At 41.9% G+C, this 13,513-nt stretch overlaps 1 long non-coding RNA gene across 3 annotated transcripts in view; it reads left to right on the forward strand.

Annotated features, from left to right (window-relative positions):
* The window catches only part of LOC121672679, a 32,075-nt gene extending 19,000 nt beyond the window's left edge, over positions 1-13,075 (forward strand). Inside the window, exons 2-5 of one of the 3 annotated variants that reach the window (XR_006018941.1) lie at positions 11,553-11,630; positions 12,097-12,185; positions 12,374-12,528; positions 12,891-13,075. This is a non-coding gene — a long non-coding RNA (uncharacterized LOC121672679). Of the gene's footprint in view, positions 1-3,412; positions 3,568-11,552; positions 11,631-12,096; positions 12,529-12,890 lie in introns of those variants that run through there. The other 2 variants (XR_006018942.1, XR_006018940.1) reach the window with 2 other exon arrangements.
* The last annotated feature ends 438 nt before the right edge of the window (positions 13,076-13,513 follow it).

Genomic DNA, 13,513 nt, shown 5'->3' on the forward strand with positions numbered 1-13,513 from the left:
ATTAATAGGACGAGCATTTCAATACAGAGAACACAGGGCAGTTGACAGAGGATGGTACATCTCATCATCCTCATTTTACACAGGAGTAACCAAGGTAGAGATGTTCAAAATGAGGCAGATACAGTGCCTCAGCTCAGAGTCCCTATCATTTAATATTGACTTTTCTGTGTGGAAGGGGAGCCACCTGATGAAGGGAGAGGACTGGGGTTGGTTACCAGTCCCCCTCCCACAGCCAGCCCCCAGGCTGGCAGGATCCGCTCGCTGACCTTTCCAGGAATGAGCTGCATGTCTGAGTGAAGACTCACTCAGATCAACCCCCGTGACTCTGGATAAATGAAACACTTTGCCGTCTGGCATATCACTCAGTTTCCCACGAATGGCACAAATAGTCACCGCGGCATGTACAAACACAAGGAATCTATTATTGGTGCCTCTTCCTTGGCTCGCCATCATGACGTCCAACCTGGAGGCAAGTGTTAATGCCCTTATAAGGCTCCTTGCATACATTTAAATATGTTATCCTTTGGCCGATGATACAAACTGCTATCTCAGTAGCATACGGCATGGGGAGGTGGGAGATTTTCTTGGCTCTGTGGTGAGAGAGAAATTAAAAAGGAGCCTACAATGCTGAGTCACTGTGACAAATAACTTACTATGGAATGCATTCAGGCTTTAGCAAGGAGGCAGCTGATAGTGAGTCAGTGACTGACTAGTGCCTCCTAGATTTTCCTCCTTGGGAAAGATTCAATTTAATGGGATGAAGTGCCAACAAAAAGTCATTCTCACTGTTACTGAGACAATATCACTAATTATACACATGGTTAAAACTGTCAAGTTGTGTTATATGTCACATAAGATGTGCATTTTTTTTTTTTTTTGTGAGTACAGCATCACCCTGTTATAAAGCACTTCAATGTCTCATTAAAAACAGTGAGTTCTAGGAGCTGGAAATTTTGCTAAACTTCAACTCTTTGGCTGTGTTAATTCAAGAATCGCCTCTCTTTCGGTTCAGCTTGGCAGGCTTATGGATGTCCTATTTAGTGTTCTGGTTTAGCACTGCATGGCACAATTTAAACCAAAATAGATAGTATAGTGTTAAAAAAAAAACCCAAACCTTCTAAGTGCAAAGTGGGTAAGGATTTGAAGCAGAAGGTAGAAGAATGTCACAATTCTTTTGTTACCAGTAAAGTCAAATTTGTATTTGTTTAATCAGGACCAAATTATCATGTCTTCTTTTCTCCTCCCTCCAGTCTGACAGACCTACCTGCTGTCAGGGAATCAGGATCTTGCCCAGAGAAGGAGCTCACTCAGGACCATGGATCCTAGAGGAGGGAAAAAGAAAGGAGGTCTGGGCAGCTTTGCTCTGGTCCCTTTCCCCTGGACCCCTAGTTGTGTACCTGCCAGTGAAACAGCAGAAACATCAGGAAACAAAGCCTCTCAATATCTGAAAAGCTGCAACCAAACCCCCTTCCTATTCACACACCTTTCTGTTTATGCTGCCTGGCACAGCTGCCAATTATTCTCAAATATTCACGCAATCTCCTACCCTCACTTGGCTGAGGCTGCTCCCTATAGGAGACAACTTGCTGTCTTGATGAATGTAAAAAATATGGAAAAAAAGTTAAAAGGCAAAGCTGTCACCCCAGAACCAAGCATCAGATCCTTTTTAGCCAGCCCATCCTTAGCAGCAGGGGATCAAGGGACCAGAACAACATGATCCCTTCTGTGTTTCCATCAGGCTGCTCATCCAGCTGATGTTCCCTTCTTATTTGCCTGTGCTCTTGCTTTCAGAGAGACCCCATAGCATCAACCCTGAAATTCCTAAGATACCATGCTAACCATTACATTATGGGGATTATTATAACTATTCCCAAGCAGACCACAACCAGATGGAAAGAATCTTCTGCTTCCACCTGCACTCCAGGAGGAGACATGAAGCTCAGTCTGGCAAGGGGAACATTTTCCCTGAAGTAATTCCAGCTCAGACACTGCAGTCAGGCTGCCCTTTCTGAGCACACGTATCATAAAGGCATAGAACAATCTACTGCTTGCTTAAACTGTTAATTGGCAAGTGAATTATACTAATGCTCTTCTATGCTAAAGATTGGCTGTTGAAGTGTAACATCTGTTGCCCAGCTCAAATGAGTTACAGTGGTCCACTTGCTAGTGAATAGGGTTCATAAAACTGGTCAAATATTTTTGCATAATACTTTTGTTTCCTTCTTGGACAAAAGTGTATTTTTTTGCCTCCTAAAACAAAATTTTTCTTGCAAAATGGTGATATCATCAACAATTTCACTGTCTTTTTTTAGCCCAGTGTACCTCTCTCCAACCCTGTGGGACAAAGGGCCTCCTTATTTCCACCACAGCTCTATTAAATCCAACTATTAAAGCAATTGGCATTCTTGATAGAAGAGCGGAAGGGCAGCCAAGGGCTCTTTCAGGCCAGGGGAGAGGCACATCTAACAGGGCTGCAGGGAACTACTCATTCCACCAATGCCAGTGTTAGATCATTTGTGGTTGCTGAAGGACTTTGGAGTGAGGCTGTCACTCACCCTGAGATGGTGAAGTGGTCTTGAAGTGGATGTGAGCATATAGTTATGATCAAAGGAGTCTTCTTCTAAGGAAGAATTATCTCTCTGTGAAAAATCACACACAGACTCTGCTTTTAAAAGGACCAAGTTCATACAGTTTTAAAGAAAGAAAGGTAATCATGTGGTTCTTGTATACTTGTCAGGAGAGGCTCTCAGATATGACCTTTCCAAAACACCTGTCAATGATCAGCTGTAAAACAAGAGATCTCTATAATATTTTTTCTAATGCAGAGTAAAGAGCAGCCAACTTCCCATAGGAAAGGAGGAGGGTTTTCTCCAACTAATTTTATTTCCTTATCTTTAGTCATCTGTTGAAAAGAAAACACTAAATATATTCCTCAGTCTACTCCTTCCAGTGATAGCTCGAAGGAGTAAAGAACCATATGGTCCTTCAGCTGATCATACTGTCTCCATGACAATGCACATTTACAAAGTTTGCTTCTAACAACTTGGTAGTATGACATCCAATTGCTTGTAATTAAGGGTACGAGGAAGCCTTTTGGGAGGGAAGAGCTGCTTGCTTCTCTGGCTGGGTTCTCTTCCCACCCCTGCTGGAGGGGGCTGCCTTTGGGCAGAGGGCTTTGGTAAGGCGACTATGCTTCTGTACAGAATTTCCCAGCCCTTCAGCTGGAGGAAATTAGTTTATCTTCAGCTTTGTCAGTTCAGTTTCAGCCAAGAAGCTGATATACTTAATTCCTTCAAGTTCCATACAAGTTTTAATGCACAAAACACCTTAAAAGAACTTTTATTTCTCAGGAAATCTGGGATTTTCAGAGTGTCCTCCTTGTTAATGCTTATGCATTGTTTTAATTCAGTGAAACCAGATTTCCCAGAAGTTCCCCGCTCTGGGCTACAGTGGGATCTTGAAGCCATGACCTCCTGGAGCAGGACAGAAGAGTGGCACAGCAGGGGCTGAGCCGGGGTACCCTGCACATGGGCACCCACCACAGCTGGGACACAGGCAAGGGCAAAGGTAGGAGCTGGTTGGCAGGGAAGGGAAGCAGCATACCAGAAAATAAATGGGCACGATATTCTAGACATAGAGATATTTTAAACTAGGGGAAAAAAAATTACATCCTTGTTTGATCATCTTTCCTTTACTTAAGGCAGAGTGAAAGTTAGAAAGCCCTGTATTCATGTTTTTACTCCTCTCTCTGGGCCAGCCCTCCTCACCCCAGTACAGTGGGCCAGCATTTCTTCCCAGGCTTATTGGGAACATCAGGAGAGGTGTTCCTAGCCCAGGAAGCAGGTCACACCACTCCAAGGAGAGAAGATGCTGCCTGCCTGGCCATGCCACCCTCTTTGCCTTGCAGGGAACGGGTACTATGAACATGATCTGGGGTCCTGTCACAGCCTGCTCAGGATCCAGATCCCAACAGTCCAGGATGTGTCCTGAGACCTGTGGCACTGCAAACTCATCCCAATATGGATTTATTTGGCTTATTGACACTTACTGCCTGTGGTTAGCAGCATGCTCTGTGATGTGTACAGCCATCCACAAAGGGCTAGGGAGCCAACCAGCAGAGCACTTAGGTTGGGGCACCTCTAAAATTTAAGGATCTTTTCCAAAACAGCATTTGGAGTGGCCAGGTTCAAGAAATCACTTTACTGCTCCAAATATCTCATATCAGGTATATCCTGTCAGTATATACATAACCTGCCAGTAAATACAGTAAAGGCCTTTTTGGTCCTTTACCCTTTGCAAAACACTGGGCAATATCTGTTCTGGAATATCTGGGAGCTATCCAGGAAAGACATCAGCCAACAAAAAGTCAGCCACTAGCACTCTTCCTGCCCCACAGCAATGTCAGGGCAATGCCAGGGAGAAATACAGGAGACGTGGCGACACAGTGGCAGATTTTACATTTTGGCCCCTTAGACCTTTTGTATCTTTCTTAAAAAGAGTAAAGAAAGGATCTGAAGTGCTAGCAGGTGGGCAGTAGCATGAAACCGACTGATGCCATGTTTATGGGCACAAAGAAGCAGACTGCCCATGACCGGGACCCCCTGCACCTGGAGATACAGGTGACCGAGCTGAAACAAGGTCTCACCACCAAAAGTGTTGTGGACCTCTTCATTCTCCTTTAAATCCATTCTGTTTTTTCCCAGCTTTCTTGGGTTTTATTCTTTTTAAAAAAAGTAGTAATATTTTATTGTTTTATATTTTTCATCTGCATTAAGAGGGGTTTTTTTTTATCACAACTGCAAAAATAGCTTCCATTTGAATACATCATTTGCCAGAAGGTGTTGACTTTCAGAATACTTACAGAAGCCACTTCACATACCAAACAGTGTACAGTAGTTTGGATTTACTTCTAACCAAGCAAGCCAGGATGTCCCACTATTTTAACGGACAAAAATAATCTTACACAGCAATATAACAGCAGAAAAGTGTTTAGGCTGCATCTGGGCCACAGGCTGTCCATTGGCAGCCTCCACATAAACAAGTGCAGAAAGATGTTATATTGTTATTTTCAGAGCCTGTGTATTTCACTATTCCTCGATTGGTACAATAGCTGTCAACACTCCCGTTTCGAATTTCACACATTTGCTTATAAGAAACCAATAGAAATACACAACCAATTGAAGTGGTGCACACGACAAATGATTTTTTTTTTTATCAAGGAGTAGCCCAAAATATGGGTTGCAGATCAGGTTAGCCCTACAGTTTCAAATGGACCTATAGTACATATTTCTACTCAATAAAAACTCCAGCTGGCTAAGATGTGAGTGTAATAAAAAAGTATTCAAGAATAATGATACAATTATTTTGAAATAAACCTGACACATTTATTTGATTTGTCAGAATGAAACATTTAGAACTTTTTCTCTTTCTGTAGTTTGCTACCCCATAAACTGACCCAGGCAGCAAATTCCTATGAATTTATCAGGTATTTGGATTTTTTTCTAGACTGGCTATTTTCATGAAGAAACTTCTACCATTAACATTTTCACTGTTTGTATATCACATTTAAACACAAACAGGACTTCAAAGACCTGGCAAACCCCTACTCCTTTGAGCAGCTTCCTGCTGCTCTGCTCCTCCCACCACTGGCCCTCCCAGTAGTCAGGCTCAGGACACTGCTCACAAATCATCACCGCATCCCTTTGACACCTGAAAATACATGCCAAGTTCTAATTATGCTTGACAACCCTCTAGAAATTCAGATTTCTTTCTGCCTGACCTGAAATTGCCAGGTTCCTCCTGAAGTCTATTTAGGAGTGAAGTTAAGGCTTTTCTAATTAGAGCTGAATCTCCAGATCTCCCTTCACCCCATATACCAGCAGTGAAGACAAAGCTTGCCAGAAAGGAGTCACATCTAGACTAGTCTACCATCATTATGCAATGAAAGGAGGCGTACTGTGCAAGGAGGAGTTTCTGCTGGAAAGAAAGACAGCTCGGAGTCACAACTTCCTCTTTAAGACTCCAAAATTCATGGATTCAGAAAGATTTGGTTTCTCTAGTAAAAAACACCCTTCTTTTGGGGAAAAAGACAGCCCTGCTTGGTCTTTGCTAATCTCCCCATTTAGTGCGAAAGCACACAAGATCTGGCGTGCCAGGAGCTTAGGAAGCACCACTTAAAGCTATTTGGTGCCTCTGAGAGCTCCCTGGTGAATGACAACGTAAGGGATTCAATGTGTGCGTCCAAGTGTCAAGCAATTGCTGCCTATTAAAGGCTTTAAGGACAGGAAATGCTTTCCAGACACACAAGCCTTTTCTAAGGGAACTGCTACCCTGTAGGATGTCAGACACATAATGCCAATGCCATAAGTGTCACCATACAGCAGTTTTCTTTCAGAAAATATGATTGATGTCAAGAAAATCCAAAGAAATATATCTCCTTTTTAATTCCTCTTACCTCTGCATTTTTCTCCAGAGATTTGGGAAACAGGCTTCAGGAGAAGCTTTGAGCAGTCATGCAAAATCAATTGTCTCCAGATTTCAAAGGGTGGAAAACAGCTAAAAACTTTCCACATCTTTTTTGAGCACCAAGAAAGGGGTGCAGAGCTAGCATATAGCTCCAGCATAGGCCTGGTGCCTTCAGAGCCTGGTGCCCTGGCCCACTGAACACCACAGAGCTGCCAGCACAGCCTGCCCTTGGGAATGAGGAGCTGGTGTGTCCCAGGGATGTATGAGAGTTTTTTTGCTAGGAAGGATTTCAAAGCAGAAGCCTGATAGGGAAGGAAAGTCCTCAGTGCAGGCAGAAGAGTTGCTTACTTCTGGCAAGATTATTGTACTTTAATAAAAAACCAAACAAACACAAAGGTATTTTTTCCTATCCTGTTTGGGGCATACACACAACAAAGAGCAGATGGAGCCAGGGGCATCTTACAAGACTGTGGTCAGACAAACCCCAAGGAGTAGGAGTGCATGGATGGCAGCAAACCCTGAGCCCTGTGGTCAGCAGCACCTCTTGGCTCCTGTAACACTGACTTCAGGCTGGGACTGGAATGCTTTTCCTCACCTTCCTTAGGTTTGGGAAACCCAATGGGCACTCCCTTTCCCATGTTTAGAAAAGCTAATCTATTTTTCTCATTCCTATTTCCTAGTTGTTTGCTTTACATTTCCATAAGCCAGAAAGCACTTCTATATTTATTAACTTTGATCCCAGAGGAGTTTCCCTGGAGGCGCAAGGTAGGTGGCTATAGATACGCTGCCATAGCAGTGAGAGGAGCAGCCCTCTTTGTAGGGAGGTTAAGATCTTGGTTAAGTTTATTTAAATGCCTCCAGCTCCTTTTGTCAAGAGGGAAAGACAACTCCAGGGGTGGCCCAAACCAAGACGGACTAAACCCCCTGGAGGTGAGTCTATATAACACATTATAGCAATGACCCTCCTGGTTTAGATGTGTTAGAGAAGTAGGGTTGATTCAGGCTTGACTAACAGCTCAGGGCTGCATCCAGGCTTGGGTTCAAGCTGAAAGCTGGCATCTAGAAGAGGAGTTGTGCCCATATCCTTGAAAACTCAGACCAAGGTCTGGATTGAACTATCACCCAGTCCCTACTTTTTACTGTTACTGTTGCATTTTACAATCACCAAGGTGACTTTCTCCCCCCTCAATTCCCAAGATGTGACTCCCCAAGTGGGCTGTTTGTCCCCCCAGCAGAAAATAGAGTCACACCAGCAGCAGAGGGTGTGGGGGCAGACGCTTTTTGGGCATAAGAACTGGCAGTTTTTAGAGCCTCCAAAAGAGTAGGCGACTGTGCTGAGGCTCTTTCTCCCACCACAAATCACGAAGCCAAATATCTCAGTTGCACTGCATGTCTGCAGCAGTTCCTTCTCCAGTGCTGGCTAGTGTGGGAAGGTCTCTGTTGGCACACAGCTTGCCCAATCACTTGCCTATGTGTGGTCAAACTTAAGGTGACCATGTGTTCAAGATGAACATGTGGGCAGAGCCCTTCTGCCACTTATAGCCTGCCTGGCTTCACAAGGACACCCAGAGCACACCAAATATCAAACTACATGCAATCAGCCAAATCCTGCAGGGATGTTGGCACCTGGATTCAGGGAGCAGGCAGGGCAGCAGAGTGGATATCTTGTCTGCTTCTTAGAGAAGGGAGGGCAACAAGTTAACTGAAGGTAATAGGAACAGATAAACTTATGTATCTTGTACCCTACAAAAGAAAGGCCTTTCTAGTGAAACAGATGGGTTTAAGTGCCATTTAAAGCAACTCCTGCTTTACCCAAGAAAGCCTCACAAACTCTGAATGTGGATTACACAAGCAGTTTATACAAGAGAGAGTCTGGCAACACATCTCCAACATCACAGAAAGCCTTCTTAAGCAAAGCTGAACCAGAGGAGTCAAAACCAGCCCCTATATCCTTGAACTTCAAGCAGTGCTACTGACTTAAGCTACCTGTGGTTGGGAGCTGAACTTAATTCTGAAACTGCTGCTTCTCCTTCTTTTTCTCCACTCCCATTCTTGATAGCCCAGTCACAGGGAGACAATTTTTAGGAACATGTAACAGCATGGCTCCATTGTTTCTCATGAATTGTAAAGACCATCACAAAAGTGCATAGGCAAAAAGTTAAGAGGTTTCAGAAAAACAATCACACAAGCAGAAGTTGTCATTGGTGTCATGACTCTAAACTTTTGATTCGAGCCACTGATTTAGCATGTACTGCCTCAGTCTCTTAGCACCTTCCTCTACATAACTTTTCTTGAAGGACCTGAGCAATAAGAGCTAAGTAATAGCTGTCAGAGACTTCCTTTTTCTTCCTCCTTTCTTTTGCAATTATGTACTGAATACCAGAATTATAACCAACATGTACATTAAACCTGCAAATGGTCAAAAGTGCAGAAGACAGGTAATTTCTCATCATGTTTAGTGAAAAGGCACTACACAGAGAAAAAAGATGGAATTATTTGTTCCCTGCTAGTCAAAGCACTACTTAAAAGAGAGAACCTCAAAAAATCAAAGCAGTGAAAGTGATAAGACAGACTTTGTTAGAATAATCAGTATGGACAGACTAAAGATTAGCTTGAATGAAATTTAGAGAGAAAAATATCCTCTCATCCTTCCTCCATACAGAGTAGCACAACCACTCAGTTCACACTGCTGCAGCCATTTCAGAAGTGATAGCTTTGGGAAGAGCCAGGGCTGCTTTTCAATACTAAACTGATGGAAACACATGTATGCAACAGGTGAACACAAAAATGCAGAGTTTTTAAAAGGAAAGAAAAATTAAACCCAGGGATATAAAATAGAGTGGAGGAAATAGAGTCAAGCAAAAGGCTTCCAACAGTGAAAGAAAGGCTGAAGTTTTGGCTCATTGCTTAAACTTAAGAAAGTTTGGTACTGACAAAGGGACATCTTCAACTACACCACGTTGCCCAAAGCCCCACCCAACCTGGACTTGAATGTTTCTAGGGATGGGGGGGCATCTACCCCCTACTCTGGGCAACCTGTGCCAGTTTTTCACCACCCACACTGTAAAAAACTTCTTCCTCATATCTAATCTAGTTCAACTCTTTTAGTTTAAAACCATTATCCCTTGTCCTATCATAACAGGCCCTGCTAAAAAGTTTGTCCTCATCTTTCTTTTAGGCCCCCTCTAAGTACTGAAAAGACAGGACAAGATCTCTCCAGAGACTTTATTAAGTGAGTGCAAACCACAAGGGTAAACATGAGTAAGTCAGCAAAACTGATGAAGCAAACTGTTCTCACACATTTGAAAGCAAAGTGACTAAAATGTAGCTGCTGTAACAGGATGGGACTATACTTTAAGGTATTTTCACGGGAGAACAAATTTTTACAAATTTTCAGTCTTCGTATTTCCCGTTTCTCAGACCAGATTTTTGGTGGCTCTTTCTTGGACGGCATGTTTCCACAGTTGTTCTTGATCTTTCCAATCTTCCTGCGACAGACACAAGGGAAACAGTGAAATAATGGCAAATAAAGAATTTTTAGGGGCAGAACTCTTCTTACCTTAGCATGGCCACGTCTGACTTATACCCTAGTGAACTGGGGCTGGACCTTCGTTACTGGTTACGGGATGTGGTCAGTGCTTTGCACAAGGCTCTGAACAGCATTGCCTCCTTCCAAGAGAACAGGAAGAGAGTCCTTTTGACACCTGTGTCTCGTGCCATGCAATTCAGAAATGCATGCAAAAGTGCAAATACCCAACCACCATTTAAACAAACTGGAGGACCATTCCTGAGGAGGTATAGGGTAAGGGAGGAGCATAAAGATGAGGGCAGTGAATTTCGTGACTGTAAGCTTAAAGTAAATATTGAATAACAAACTGGAATTCAGACAAGTCACGCATTTTATTCAAAAGGAAGTATCTTAGGGATAGCTGAAGCTGGCATCAGGGTGATACAGAAAATTACAAAGGAAAGACGATAAAATATGCAAGGGTATTCACAATGGAAAGAAGGAGTTATGAACCCCCCTGAAGCTCAGAGGAAAATCAGTTGCAGATACGTGGGTATTACTTAGTGTCTGGCTTGAAAATAAATGCTGTTGCAATGACTCCGTAAGAAGATGTCATGGTTTAGGAAAGGTATTTCCCAATTTAATGTTTCCCACTGTAACACCCCAGGCCACGCCCCCTTCCCGTGCTCCTCCCCTTGTACTGGGGTAGAAGGGGGAACTGGAGGCACAGAAAGGAAAAGACCACAATTTGAGATAAGGACAACTTACCAGAAACAGCAACAAAAGAGGAAAATGATCAGTGACAACAGCAGTAGTAATAGCAGAGTGTACAAGAGAGGTGAAGGATATGCACACAGTGCTCACCTCACAGAACCCAGCACCACTGACCCCTCACCCTGCAAAACCAGAAAGAACCCTGATCCCGCTCCAACCCCCCTGGTGCAGTGGGAGGTGGTATCCTACAGCCTCTGACCCTGACCCTCCTGGCTGGCAGAAGAATTAACCATGTCCTGGCCAGACCCAGGACAGAAGGGTTTGGGCAAAGCCAGGGAATGACTGAAACTAAGGTATGAGGAAGGAAGATACAGTCACAATTAGATGTCACTTCAGGATGATGCTGGTATTCAGACCAAAAATAAAAACAATGAATCTTCCAACTGCGTATGCACAAAGCATAAAAATATTAGAAAAATGTTTAGGCAACAAAAATTTATATGAAGGCAAAAGAAGACTTCATTACAAATTAAATCTATGTTTCTCTGAAGGTAGTTGTATAGCACCAGTGGTTCCAGTGGAGCAGGCATTCAGGCTATTTGTTTTAGCCTGAGGGTCCACGGGAACAGGAGGATGTGGTTTTCATGTTAGGGAGTAATGAATGGGTGATCTGTTCCTAGAGCCACTTCACCTCATCCCTTCTAGGGAGTCAAAGAGAGCAAAACTGGTTTTTTTTACAGTTGAATTGGAAAAAAATACCGGTTTTGGGCCATAGGCATGGTTCTATTTTGTGTGCTTGTTCTCCTTGGTTTGAGAAGTAGTGGGGAAACAATGTTCTTTGGTTTTTGGATGCATTCCTTTACAGGTGTAGAAGGATGGAGCTTGCAGCCTTTGACAAGGAAGACAAACAGAACAGAATCTACAACAGGAGCAGGAAACACTTGTAAGTTTTTTTCCTTCCAGATGTTCATTCAAACATTTCAGCTAACATTTAAAAAAGCTTAAAACAGACTAACCAAAATCACTTTTAATCAGGTTTTGTTTCCATGGCACCTTTGATGTCATAAGCTTAATAGCTCTTCAGTGATCCATAGAGTCTTCCAGGAAAAAAAAAAAAAAAAGGCTAGACAACCTGAGTGCCAAATGTTGAATACACCTTTAAAAATATCCTTTCTGAAAAGTTTTCAGGCCTCCCTTCTCTTTTAATAGCCAAGAGAAACCAAAAATCCAACCAGGAATTTCCCCCTCCCATAAACCCCCACCCGGCATATCAATGGAAATCTTTGAAGAGCAGTTGGAATATATGGAGACCCACAAATGTATTATTAAACTGCAACGGAAATGCATAAAAAAGGCTGTTATAAAAATAGCCGTAAACCATTTCTTTTTTTTTTTTTTTTGTTCTACAGATGCAAACTCTCAAGAAACATCTTTCTGTCAAAACTGAAACAGATTGTGGTGTTCTGCAGCACATTTCTCTGCTAGGGAAACATTCTTGGTACAGTATTTTTGCTCTTTGTATGATGTTTTTTCCAAGGATTTTCTGATTAAACATGGTGATGAGGGGTGATAGCAGTCATGTTATGGTTTCTACTAACACACACAAGTCTTACCAGAGGTGAAATAGATGTAATTTGCTTTTATTTAAAAGCTTTTGCTCAGTAATACTTTCATGTCTTGATCTAGCACTTGTAGTCAAGCAACATTCCCAGTCTCATCAGCCCTTAAGATCCTGGTCTGATTTTATATGAAAAAAAAAGGGGCAGATCTTTGGCTTGATGGTTTTCTGAGATCTCTGCAACAGTTTGGAGAGCAACATATTCCTCTACCTTGTGGTTTTGGTAAGTATAGGAAAGGGAACAAATCTTCAGATGGCTTGCTGCTGGAGAAATGAAATATCATGAAATATACTAAAAAATCATAAAAATCCTAATCCTGATTAGAAGACTTGCTTCTTTGAAGGTAGAGTGTAATGATTTTTATATGCTGATAGTAAAATACACAGCAAAGGTATACTATACTAACTTTAATGGAAAGAACAACTAAAAATTTTGAATTTTAAAGGGAAAACTTGATAAAACTCTGAGTAAGAGATGAAAACATGCATATCAAGTGATACTCATACAACATGGTATGAACAAAATAAAATAGTTCTTTGAAATAAAAGCCACTAATCAAGTTACTTTTTAATTTATGTTTCTAGAACAGAAAAAGGAGACGATACTGTATTTTTCATACATCTGGACTTGAATTCTGCAATATATGTACTAGTGAATCTGGATGCTGTCATATGAGCCAAGATACTAAGCAACCATAATTTCTAACTCATTCAGCAAAATAAGTAAGCTTTTCATATTGAAATAATTATCATATTTTAGAAGGATAAAATCTAACAGAATTTTAAGCATAACTTAAAAAGTGGATGTTCCCTCTGTACATGGAAGGATTTGAACTCAAATCCCAATACTGGTGAATTACTCCAGACTTTTGGTGATCTTAACTGAGAGTGTAACAGAGTCTATGGTACCTTAAATCACCTGTGTACATTTCATAATTTGGCCCCATTAAACTTTCTCTGTTACAAAACATAGTGAACTGTCTATTTTTGGTCTAGGGAAGCTAATAAATAAAACCACAGATTTAAAAAACCCTCAAACAACAAAACCCCCACATATTCTCCCAGATGCAGTAATCACATATTTGGGTTTTTGTTTGGGTTACTGGCCTGTTTGTCTCTCTAACCTTGTTTAATTATGGAATAAAAGAAGTACGTAGCTACAATGTATTAAAAGACAGAAAAAACCCGTTCTTATATTTTGATAATAC

Source organism: Corvus kubaryi, unplaced genomic scaffold (assembly GCF_017639235.1).
Source record: "Corvus kubaryi isolate FWS band 111438036 unplaced genomic scaffold, C.kubaryi_AGA036_p1.0 64843, whole genome shotgun sequence".
NCBI lineage: Eukaryota > Metazoa > Chordata > Aves > Passeriformes > Corvidae > Corvus > Corvus kubaryi.